A 12,816-nucleotide genomic window follows, 5' to 3' on the forward strand; every position below is an offset into this window, starting at 1 on the left:
AATAAGGCAACATTGCTCTATCAACAATAATGGCAAAAATTATGTGAAATAATAGAAATTTGTAACTCCGCCTATGTACTTTTGAAGACAGTTGGTCCAAAGTCTGGGTAAAGAAAGGAGGATTGTGATAGGCTTGACGAGCCAACGCAAAATACAATTCATTCTTATGGTTATGAAAGCCATTAGAAATCCTTGCGGGTGTAACCATCTTAGCGATGTGCAATTTCGGAACCTGGAGGTGGTGCTAAATCAGCAAGCACCGGACATCATGGGTTATTTAGAAATAGGAATGATGTATGCATATTGATGGTACAATACATTGGGGGTGGCCCATCGGATGGGAAGCCCGACACTAGCCTAGCCTCGAGGACCAGGGGGCCTAGCGGTAAATCTGTCATGGCGTTCAGTCTAGGGGCCCGACTCGAAGGTGAAGCATGATCTTGGCGTGCAAGACAAGAAACACTCGTCGATGAGGTCGGTTAGGAAACATGTAAACCCTAGCTCTTGGCCCCTTTATAAGGCGAGAGTAGGGTGATAATCCCCATGTGCAAGGAATTGTCATTGCACTTTTCAATGATGGAGGTGGTAAGTACGGAGTGTCGAACCCACATGGAGCTAAAGTTAAGATTCATATTCTTCGAGGTCCTATGTGCCAATGATACAACCCTACGCACACCAAATGTCTGCTTTGCGCAGGAAGTAAAACTAGGAGTACTTTGCAGGTATAAACGGGTAGCTTTCCAAGATAATAAAGAACTTGTAAATAAAAGTTAGGTGTTGTTTTGTAAAAGAACAATAATTTAAAGGATAGCGAGTGTGAAAAAATGGTGGTATGTGGTCCGAAATTGTTCCTAGGCAATTGGCTAAGTTACTAGATCAATCGTCATCATTGCAGTTTTATATGTTGGAGAGGTCTCTCCTAACATACTATCGTACTTGGAGCCCCAGGAGCTCCTCTCCAGGTGGGTCCAATTACCTTGGGTCTCTTATTTTCCAAAATAAATCCTCGCAAATCCTAGTGTATTTTTGAGCTTGACAAATATGGATTTTGTGGAAAACAAAAAACATACAGGAAACAACAATTGGTTATGGGCACTAATTAACATGTTAGTCCAATAAAAATAATACACAAGTGCACCAAAAGATGTAAAAATGATGTGAATATAGCATGAATACTTCAAAAAATATAGATAGGTTTGAGACGTATCATAGGGGTAGCTCTAGGCATCTATTCCATTATACACAAACCTCGGTAGTCATCATCATGAGCCACTTGTAACTCCCTCACATGAGGTGCTCCCACATCAATCTAAAACAAATGAGGAGTAGGGTATTACCTCAACCATGAGGGTCTGAACTGTTGGGTTTCGTAGTAATTTCAAAATTTTTCCTACGCGCACACAGGATCATGTGATGCATAGCAACGAGAGGAGAGTGTTGTCTACGTACCCAACGCAGACCGACTGCGGAAGCAATGACACGACGTAGAGGAAGTAGTCGTACGTCTTCACGATCCAACCGATCAAGCACCGAAACTACGGCACCTCCGAGTTCGAGCACACGTTCAGCTCGATGACGATCCCCGGACTCCGATCCAGCAAAGTGTCGGGGAAGAGTTTCGTCAGCACGACGGCGTGGTGACGATCTTGATGAACTACAGCAGCAGGGCTTCGCCTAAACTCCGCTACAGTATTATCGAGGAATATGGTGGCAGGGGGCACCGCACACGGCTAAGGAATCGATCACGTGGATCAACTTGTGTCAACTTGTGTGTTTAGAGGTGCCCGTGCCTCCGTATATAAAGGAGGAGAGGAGGGGAGGCTGGCCGGCCAAAGAGGGAGGCGCAGGAGAGTCCTACTCCCTCTGGGAGTAGGATTCCTCCCCCCAATCCTAGTCCAACTAGGATTCCTCGGAGGGGAAGGGAGAGAGGGGGGCCGGCCACCTTCTCCTAGTCCTAATAGGACTAGGGGAGGGGAAAGAGGCGCAGCCACCTTTGGGCTGCCCCTTTCTCCTTTCCACTAAGGCCCATGATGGCCCATATGGCTCCCGGGGGGTTCCGGTAACCTCCCGGTAACCCGGTAAAATCCCGATTTCACCCGGAACACTTCCGATGTCCAAACATAGGCTTCCAATATATCAATCTTTACGTCTCGACCATTTCGAGACTCCTCGTCATGTCCGTGATCACATCCGGGACTCCGAACAACCTTCGGTACATCAAAATGCATAAACTCATAATATAACTGTCATCGTAACCTTAAGCGTGCGGACCCTACGGGTTCGAGAACAATGTAGACATGACCGAGACATGTCTCTGGTCAATAACCAATAGCGGGACCTGGATGCCCATATTGGCTCCTACATATTCTACGAAGATCTTTATCGGTCAGACCGCATAACAACATACGTTGTTCCCTTTGTCATCGGTATGTTACTTGCCCGAGATTCGATCGTCGGTATCCAATACCTAGTTCAATCTCGTCAACGGCAAGTCTCTTTACTCGTTCCGTAATACATCATCTCACAACTAACATATTAGTTGTAATGCTTGCAAGGCTTATGTGATGTGTATTACCGAGAGGGCCCAGAGATACCTCTCCGACAATCGGAGTGACAAATCCTAATCTCGAAATACGCCAACCCAACATCGACCATTGGAGACACCTGCAGTACTCCTTTATAATCACCCATTTACGTTGTGACGTTTGGTAGTACCCAAAGTGTTCCTCCGGTAAACGGGAGTTGCATAATCTCATAGTCGTAGGAACATGTATAAGTCATGAAGAAAGCAATAGCAACATACTAAACGATCAGGTGCTAAGCTAATGGAATGGGTCATGTCAATCAGATCATTCTACTAATGATGTGACCTCGTTAATCAAATAACAACTCATTGTTCATGGTTAGGAAACATAACCATCTTTGATTAACGAGCTAGTCAAGTAGAGACATACTAGTGACACTCTGTTTGTCTATGTATTCACACATGTATTATGTTTCCGGAAAATACAATTCTAGCATGAATAATAAACATTTATCATGATTATAAGGAAATAAATAATAACTTTATTATTGCCTCTAGGGCATATTTCCTTCAGTCTCCCACTTGCACTAGAGTCAATAATCTAGATTACACTGTAATGAATCTAACACCCATGGAGCTTTGGTGCTGATCATGTTTTGCTCGTGGAAGAGGCTTAGTCAACGGGTCTGCAATATTCAGATCCGTATGTATCTTGCAAATCTCTATGTCTCCCACCTGGACTAGATCCCGGATGGAGTTGAAGCGTCTCTTGATGTGTTTGGTCCTTTTGTGAAATCTGGATTCCTTTGCCAAGGCAATTGCACCAGTATTGTCACAAAAGATTTTCATTGGACACGATGCACTAGGTATGACACCTAGATCGGATATGAACTCCTTCATCCAGACTCCTTCATTTGCTGCTTCCGAAGCAGCTATGTATTCCGCTTCACATGTAGATCCCGCTACGACGCTTTGTTTAGAACTGCACCAACTGACAGCTCCACCGTTTAATGTAAACACGTATCCGGTTTGCGATTTAGAATCGTCCGGATCAGTGTCAAAGCTTGCATCAACGTAACCTTTTACGATGAGCTCTTTGTCACTTCCATATACGAGAAACATATCCTTAGTCCTTTTCAGGTATTTCAGGATGTTCTTGACCGCTGTCCAGTGATCCATTCCTGGATTACTTTGGTACCTCCCTGCTAAACTTATAGCAAGGCACACATCAGGTCTGGTACACAGCATTGCATACATGATAGAGCCTATGGCTGATGCATAGGGAACATCTTTCATATTCTCTCTATCTTCTGCAGTGGTCGGGCATTGAGTCTTACTCAATTTCACACCTTGTAACACAGGCAAGAACCCTTTCTTTGCTTGATCCATTTTGAATTTCTTCAAAATTTTGTCAAGGCATGTGCTTTGTGAAAGTCCAATTAAGCGTCTTGATCTGTCTCTATAGATCTTAATGCCTAATATGTAAGCAGCTTCACCGAGGTCTTTCATTGAAAAACTTTTATTCAAGTATCCCTTTATGCTATCCAGAAATTCTATATCATTTCCAATCAGTAATATGTCATCCACATATAATATCAGAAATGCTACAGAGCTCCCACTCACTTTCTTGTAAATACAGCCTTCTCCAAAAGTCTGTATAAAACCAAATGCTTTGATCACACTATCAAAACGTTTATTCCAACTCCGAGAGGCTTGCACCAGTCCATAAATGGATCGCTGGAGCTTGCACACTTTGTTAGCTCCCTTTGGATCGACAAAACCTTCTGGTTGCATCATATACAACTCTTCTTCCAGGAATCCATTCAGGAATGCAGTTTTGACATCCATTTGCCAAATTTCATAATCATAAAATGCGGCAATTGCTAACATGATTCGGACGGACTTAAGCATCGCTACGGGTGAGAAGGTCTCATCGTAGTCAATTCCTTGAACTTGCCGAAAACCTTTTGCGACAAGTCGAGCTTTGTAGACAGTAACATTACCATCAGCGTCAGTCTTAAAGATCCATTTATTCTCAATCGCTTGCCGATCATCGGGCAAGTCAACCAAAGTCCATACTTTGTTCTCATACATGGATCCCATCTCAGATTTCATGGCTTCTAGCCACTTTGCGGAATCTGGGCTCACCATCGCTTCTTCATAGTTCGTAGGTTCATCATGATCTAGTAGCATGACCTCCAGAACAGGATTACCGTACCACTCTGGTGCGGATCTTACTCTGGTTGATCTACGAAGTTCAGTAGTATCTTGATCTGAAGTTTCATGATCATTATCATTGGCTTCCTCACTAACTGGTGTAGGTGTCACTGAAACAGTTTTCTGTGATGAACTACTTTCCAGTAAGGGAGCAGGTACAGTTACCTCGTCAAGTTCTACTTTCCTCCCACTCACTTCTTTCGAGAGAAACTCCTTCTCTATAAATGATCCATTCTTAGCAACAAATGTTTTGCCTTCGGATCTGTGATAGAAGGTGTACCCAACAGTTTCCTTTGGGTATCCTATGAATACACATTTCTCCGATTTGGGTTCGAGCTTATCAGGTTGAAGCTTTTTCACATAAGCATCACAGCCCCAAACTTTAAGAAACGACAACTTTGGTTTCTTGCCAAACCATAGTTCATAAGGCGTCGTCTCAACGGATTTTGATGGTGCCCTATTTAACGTGAATGCGGCCGTCTCTAAAGCATATCCCCAAAATGATAGCGGTAAATCTGTAAGAGACATCATAGATCGCACCATATCTAGTAAAGTACGATTACGACGTTCGGACACACCATTACGCTGTGGTGTTCCGGGGGGCGTGAGTTGCGAAACTATTCCACAGTTTTTCAAATGTACACCAAACTCGTAACTCAAATATTCTCCTCCACGATCAGATCGTAGAAACTTTATTTTCTTGTTACGATGATTTTCAACTTCACTCTGAAATTCTTTGAACTTTTCAAATGTTTCAGACTTATGCTTCATTAAGTAGATATATCCATATCTGCTCAAATCATCTGTGAAGGTGAGAAAATAACAATATCCGCCACGAGCCTCAATATTCATCGGACCACATACATCGGTATGTATGATTTCCAACAAATCTGTTGCTCTCTCCATAGTACCGGAGAACGGTGTTTTAGTCATCTTGCCCATGAGGCACGGTTCGCAAGTACCAAGTGATTCATAATCAAGTGGTTCCAAAAGTCCATTAGTATGGAGTTTCTTCATGCGTTTTACACCGATATGACCTAAACGACAGTGCCACAAATAAGTTGCACTTTCATTATCAACTCTGTATCTTTTGGTTTCAACATTATGAATATGTGTATTACTACTATCGAGATTTAGTAAGAATAGACCACTCTTCAAGGGTGCATGACCATAAAAGATATTACTCATATAAATAGAACAACCATTATTCTCTGATTTAAATGAATAACCGTCTCGCATTAAACAAGATCCAGATATAATGTTCATGCTTAACGCTGGCACCAAATAACAATTATTTAGGTCTAATATTAATCCCGAAGGTAGATGTAGAGGTAGCGTGCCGACCGCGATCACATCGACTTTGGAACCGTTTCCCACGCGCATCGTCACCTCATCCTTTGCCAGTGCCCGCTTATTCTGTAGTCCCTGTTTCGAGTTGCAAATATTAGCAACAGAACCAGTATCAAATACCCAGGTGCTACTGCGAGCATTGGTAAGGTACACATCAATAACATGTATATCACATATACCTTTGTTCACCTTGCCATCCTTCTTATCCGCCAAATACTTGGGGCAGTTCCGCTTCCAGTGACCAGTCTGCTTGCAGTAGAAGCACTCAGTTTCAGACTTAGGTCTAGACTTGGGTTTCTTCTCTTGAGCAGCAACTTGCTTGCCGTTCTTTTTGAAGTTCCCCTTTTTCTTCCCTTTGCCCTTTTTTCTTGAAACTAGTGGTCTTGTTAACCATCAACACTTGATGCTCCTTCTTGATTTCTACCTCCGCAGCTTTTAGCATTGCGAAGAGCTCGGGAATAGTCTTGTTCATCCCTTGCATATTATAGTTCATCACGAAGCTCTTGTAGCTTGGTGGCAGTGATTGGAGAATTCTGTCAATGACGCAATCATCTGGAAGATTAACTCCCAATTGAATCAAGTGATTATTATACCCAGACATTTTGAGTATATGCTCACTGACAGAACTGTTCTCTTCCATCTTGCAGCTATAGAACTTATTGGAGACTTCATATCTCTCAATCCGGGCATTTGCTTGAAATATTAACTTCAACTCCTGGAACATCTCATATGCTCCATGACGTTCAAAACGTCGTTGAAGTCCCGATTCTAAGCCGTAAAGCATGGCACACTGAACTATCGAGTAGTCATCAGCTTTGCTCTGCCAGACGTTCATAACATCTGGCGTTGCTCCAGCAGCAGGCCTGGCACCTAGCGGTGCTTCCAGGACGTAATTCTTCTGTGCAGCAATGAGGATAATCCTCAAGTTATGGACCCAGTCCGTGTAATTGCTACCATCATCTTTCAACTTTGCTTTCTCAAGGAACGCATTAAAATTTAACGGAACAACAGCACGAGCCATCTATCTACAATCAACATAAACAAGCAAGATACTATCAGGGACTAAGTTCATGATAAATTTTAAGTTCAATTAATCATATTATTAAAGAACTCCCACTTAGATAGACATCCCTCTAATCCTCTAAGTGATCACGTGATCCAAATCAACTAAACCATGTCCGATCATCACGTGAGATGGAGTAGTTTCATCGGTGAACATCATTATGTTGATCATATCTACTATATGATTCACGCTCGACCTTTCGGTCTCCGTGTTCCGAGGCCATATCTGCATATGCTAGGCTCGTCAAGTTTAACCTGAGTATTCTGCGTGCGCAACTGTTTCGCACCCGTTGTATTTGAACGTAGAGCCTATCACACCCGATCATCACGTGGTGTCTCAGCACGAAGAACTTTTGCAACGGTGCATACTCAGGGAGAACACTTCTTGATAATTTAGTGAGAGATCATCTTATAATGCTACCGTCAATCAAAGCAAGATAAGATGCATAAAAAGATAAACATCACATGCAATCAATATAAGTGATATGATATGGCTATCATTATCTTGTGCTTGTGATCTCCATCTCCGAAGCACCGTCATGATCACCATCGTCACCGGCGCGACACCTTGATCTCCATCGTAGCATCGTTGTCGTCTCGCCAATCTTATGCTTCCACGACTATCACTACCGTTTAGTAATAAAGTAAAGCATTACATCGCGATTGCATTGCATACAATAAAGCGACAACCATATGGCTCCTGCCAGTTGCCGATAACTTGGTTACAAAACATGATCATCTCATACAATAAAATTCAGCATCATGCCTTGACCATATCACATCACAACATGCCCTGCAAAAACAAGTTAGACGTCCTCTACTTTGTTGTTGCATGTTTTACGTGGCTGCTACGGGCTTAAGTAAGAACCAATCTCACCTACGCATCAAAACCACAACGATAGTTTGTCAAATAGACTCCGTTTTAACCTTCGCAAGGACCGGGCGTAGCCATACTTGGTTCAACTAAAGTTGGAGAGACAGTCGCCCGCAAGCCATCTCTGTGCAAAGCACGTCGAGGGAACCGGTCTCGCGTAAGCGTACGCGTAAGGTTGGTCCGGGTCGTCTCGTCCAACAATACCGCCGAACCAAAGTATGACATGCTGGTAGGCAGTATGACTTGTATCGTCCACAACTCACTTGTGTTCTACTCCTGCATATAACATCAACATAAATAACCTAGGCTCGGATGCCACTGTTGGGTTTCGTAGTAATTTCAAAAAATTTCCTACGCACACGCAAGATCATGTGATGCATAGCAACGAGAGGGGAGAGTGTTGTCTACATACCCTTGTAGACCGTAAGCGGAAGCGTTAGCACAACGCGGTTGATGTAGTCGTACGTCTTCACGGCCCGACCGATCAAGCACCGAAACTACGGCACCTCCGAGTTCTAGCACACGTTCAGCTCGATGACGTCCCTCGAACTCCGATCCAGCCGAGTGTCGAGGGAGAGTTCCGTCAGCACGACGGTGTGGTGACGATCTTGATGTTCTACCGTCGCAGGGCTTCGCCTAAGCACCGCTACGATATTATCGAGGTGGACTATGGTGGAGGGGGGCACCGCACACGGCTAAGAGATCCAAGGGATCAATTGTTGTGTCTTTGGTGCTAGCCCTGCCCCTCTATTTATATGTTGAGCCCCGGGGTCGAAACTTGGAGCAAAAGCCTCCTCAAAGTCGGTTTTTCCCGAAAGGCAAGAGTCCCACTCGGACTCCAGGACCAAACGCCACAATCCTTGGCGTCTGGCCCAGACGCCAGGGTCTCCGGCGTTTGGCCCCCTGGACTCCGCAAAACTCCTTTTGCACCGATCTAAAGCCTCATGGGCTTGACCCCTTGGCCTAACCATATCATCCAATATATGAATCTTTACGTCTCGACCATTTCGAGACTCCTCGTCATGTCCCCAATCTCATCCGGGACTCCGAACTCCTTCGGTACATCAAAACATGTAAACTCATAATATAACTGTCATCGTAACCTTAAGCGTGCGGACCCTACGGGTTCGAGAACAATGTAGACATGACCGAGACACGTCTCCGGTCAATAACCAATAGCGGGACCTGGATGCCCATATTGGCTCCTACATATTCTACGAAGATCTTTATCGGTCAGACCGCATAACAACATACGTTGTTCCCTTTGTCATCGGTATGTTACTTGCCGAGATTCGATCGTCGGTATCCAATACCTAGTTCAATCTCGTTACCGGCAAGTCTCTTTACTCGTTCCGTAATACATCATCTCACAACTAACATATTAGTTGTAATGCTTGCAAGGCTTATGTGATGTGTATTACCGAGAGGGCCCAGAGATACCTCTCCGACAATCGGAGTGACAAATCCTAATCTCGAAATACGCCAACCCAACATCGACCATTGGAGACACCTGTAGTACTCCTTTATAATCACTCATTTACGTTGTGACGTTTGGTAGTACCCAAAGTGTTCCTCCGGTAAACGGGAGTTGCATAATCTCATAGTCGTAGGAACATGTATAAGTCATGAAGAAAGCAATAGCAACATACTAAACGATCAGGTGCTAAGCTAATGGAATGGGTCATGTCAATCAGATCATTCTACTAATGATGTGACCTCGTTAATCAAATAACAACTCATTGTTCATGGTTAGGAAACATAACCATCTTTGATTAACGAGCTAGTCAAGTAGAGGCATACTAGTGACACTCTGTTTGTCTATGTATTCACACATGTATTATGTTTCCGGAAAATACAATTCTAGCATGAATAATAAACATTTATCATGATTATAAGGAAATAAATAATAACTTTATTATTGCCTCTAGGGCATATTTCCTTCATGAACCTGGGTAAAAAACCCCTCTATGAACTCCCCACTATTACTTCCGACTATGCTTGCCACCCTATCACGGCGTTGACGGTTGTCTGCACCATCGGTTGGCACTCCAGGAAGGGGTTGCATTAGACGGATACTGAGCCCATACCAGATTTGTGGTGACCCTGGCTTAGTTGACCAAAGTCTCCATGTGCATCTTATAGCGATCCCATGATCAGTGTGTTGTTGCGCATAGTCAAACTGATAACAAAACAACATCCATAAATATTGAGCTTATACTTTCATAGTTACGTCCATCTTGTCAAGGTGATGAATTACCAGTTCAAACATTGTAGCAGAATCTTCAAACACATCATGTAGACCCTTTGGTACGCCACATGCAACTGACTATGATTGCACCCTAGTTCGCCAGGTTATCATCAAACCCATCATCCATATACTGCTACTCCATGCCTGGCCAAGTTAATAGCCAGTGACAAAAATGCTAGGTGAGAACTTTGAATGTACTCACAAGCAACCCACAAGGAGGTGATGATAGATATTCACGCATAGACTCGATAGAAAGGGACGGTTCCTGGACTAGGGGGTCCCAGCCCGGCTGGACTAGTGTATGGGCCAGACCACCAGCCCGTCAAGGAGGGAAGACTTCGGAGGCCTTCAATGTGCGACAACCAAAGACTTGGCGTGTACTTCAAGCATATCTGATTAGATTCAGTATGTAACCATGTGTAACCCTAAATACCCTGGTACATATATAAATCAGAGAGTTTAGTCCGTAGGGACCCCATTCATACATTCATCATCATACCCCTAGGGTTTAGACCCCAACGCACCCAAATCTTGGCGATCTCTTCGGCACAGTAAAGGATCGCCGGTAAGGGGTGCAGGGGGAACCCTAGACCTCGGACGAGGTGGGGGATAAAAACAATCTGCTCCCTAGGTTTGGGAGTAGGGACGCATTGGCCGGGCTACGATGACGGGCAGGCGGCGTCGACGGGAATGTATCCCGCCACGCGGAGCTCGGCGATGGTGGCATTGGTGACCTTGGAGGCCACCCACCTCCCCTTCAGATCCGCCTCGGCCATTGGAGCGGGAGGCGGAGAACTGGAGAAGGCCTGGGGCTTGGAAAGGGGATTGGAAGTGTGTGAGCTTGGAGGGTTTGAGCGTTGGAGCAAAAGGATAGCGTGAAAGAATGGATTCGTCCCTCCTACTCTTTATAAGCCAGTAAAAGGCGAAGCGTCCCCCCCCCCAGTTGCATCGTAAAAATTGCCACGTTTCGACCATTCGCGCCGTTATGGCCGCTTGGGGTGAAACAACTGATTGATGATATCCCTAAAATGCAGGGCACGACCTCCGTTTTGATACAATGTGCCAATAAGAGGTCTGCCTTGAACTATGATTCAAATAAGTAATGACTGACATATGCGATGTCAGGAATGGTGACACTTCGGTAAAAGCTGTGAGTAATTGAGTGTCGTGGTCACCTGCCCTGCTAGTCTCTGAGACTAAGCAAGCCTAGCACTTCGGATGAGTGAAAGTGCATTTTTGGTGACACATGGTTGGATTTATTTGGTCCTCTATCAAGAAGGGAGATAATAACCGATTAAAGGGATCATGAGCTTTGTGGTGCCCAGTCGAGGACGTGGAACTAGCTTGCCAAGCCGAAGATCATCCAGCCAAAGACATTATCCGAAGAAGACCATCATCCTCGGCTCCAAAGACAAGTTCGAAGGCTACTGATGGTGTCCTAGACTAGGGGGGCCTAGCCCGGCTGGACTAGCATATGTGCCGGACCACCAGCCCGTCAAAGGAGGGAACACTCTGGAGGCCTTCAATGTGCGGCGACTGAAGACTTGGCATGTACTTCAACTTCAAGCATATTTGATTAGATTCGGCATGTAAATCTTTAGATGGCAACCAGCCATGTGTAACCCTAGATACCCCTGGTGCCTATATAAACCAGAGGGTTTAGTCTGTGGAGACCCCATTTATACATTCATCGTCATCATACCCCTTGGGTTTAGAACACAATTCACGATCTCGAAGTAGATCAACTCTGTACTTTGATACATCCACAATATAAGCAAGAGAAGAACGTAGGGTTTTACCTCCATAGAGAGTGACCGAACCTGGGTAAACGTCGTGTGTTCTTTCTCTTGGTACACATCGATCCGATCTAATAGCTCGGGTTCCCCAACCCGAGATCTGCCGGTTTTGACACTGACAAAGGAAGACTAATATACTAAGTTTCATATCTGTGTCTGGAAAACAACATTTTAACAGTTAACACGTGTGATCCTATAGTTGTTTTACAAAGCATTTTAAAAGCATCTAAGTGTGACCCTAATGTCAATCTTCTTACTCCAAATCTGATCATCGATGTTCTCAAGATTCATCATAATCCAAATCTGATACCATACTATCCCTGAATTCAATACCATCATAATCAAGTTCCACATATATCATTATCTTCAGGACAACGTCCAAATTAAATGGCCTTTCCCACCATGTATCACATCAAAAGTACTACTTACCACCTTAGTTGTAAACCAAAACATGAACATAGGCTAAGTGTGGTCACTGAAACTGTCGTTGACCATGGACACAACTGTTTGAATACTTCTATATTCGCTAGAGGTTGTACACTTTACCCACAAGATTTGAGATGCTTATTGCGTCAGCCACGACTCAACATGCATTAATTATCTGAGTTAAGCATTCGATCAAGACCCGTCCAAGATCGATACTAGCATAGAGTCCACCCGATGGCAGGTTAATCCCTTATGATCCGCATCATTCTGGAATCTTAATTGAGTTTTCCCATTTTGGGAGACTGCTAGGCCACCATCA

The sequence above is a fragment of the Triticum dicoccoides genome, chromosome 6A (assembly GCF_002162155.2).
Source record: "Triticum dicoccoides isolate Atlit2015 ecotype Zavitan chromosome 6A, WEW_v2.0, whole genome shotgun sequence".
Classification (NCBI taxonomy): domain Eukaryota; kingdom Viridiplantae; phylum Streptophyta; class Magnoliopsida; order Poales; family Poaceae; genus Triticum; species Triticum dicoccoides.